Genomic DNA, 853 nt, shown 5'->3' with positions numbered 1-853 from the left:
GAAGGAGATATGTGGAATCAATGGGATGGTGGGTTAGTCCTCTGACGTAAGACTTTGTCCAATGGCGGACTTTGGAAAAACACGTTTTAAAAATTTTGGCTATAAAAGTTGTCCTTCAAATATCGATCGATTATAATAATTCTAGCTTTTTAAAAACTCACAAACCTTGAAATTCCTTGGATAGTGGTGGGCTTCCATGAAGTCCCGGGTTAGAGCGTTTTCAAAACAAGACGATGGTACTGTTAATCGATCGATATTTGAAGGACTAGATCTCTGGCTAAATTCTTTAAAATGTTTTTTTTTCATAGAGTACTGTAGTACAGAGGAATGGATAGATGGTTCGGAATCTGGAACACACCGAATGACCTCTGACGTCACCATCACGCGTCAAGTATCTCAGCGTGTCAAATTCTCGAAGATTCCTAGAGATAATTTGGTCATAGATAGCACTGTATATGTTACACAGAAACGAATTTTATTATGTAAAAAGAATGAAAGTGACTCGTCACTCCAAAAGAGTGTTCTGGCAGTGTGATTTATGAATTACATATCGATGGTCGGCGGATCAAACCTCTGAGGTTCGATTTTCATGATCGGCGGATAAAAAACTGCATACAAGCTTTGCGCATCATGCTTTATCCAAATTTGGGCGGAGTGGATGGTATCAAAAGTCTGATCCGCCCAAAATTAAATGGTTCGCAAAGCTAATATGTAGACTTCAGAGTTTTGATCCGCCGATCGTGAAAATCGAGACTTCAGATGTTTGATCCGCCGACCACGGATTTTATTTTATGTAGTCCTTCAGAGCCATAGGACCCACGGCGCCGGAGGTTATCCTAGTTTCTATAGCGTT

This window comes from Berghia stephanieae, chromosome 2, assembly GCF_034508935.2.
Source record: "Berghia stephanieae isolate SIO BIC M18660-M18661 chromosome 2, UCSD_Bste_1.3, whole genome shotgun sequence".
Classification (NCBI taxonomy): Eukaryota; Metazoa; Mollusca; class Gastropoda; order Nudibranchia; family Aeolidiidae; genus Berghia; species Berghia stephanieae.
This window is presented reverse-complemented; position numbering follows the sequence as displayed.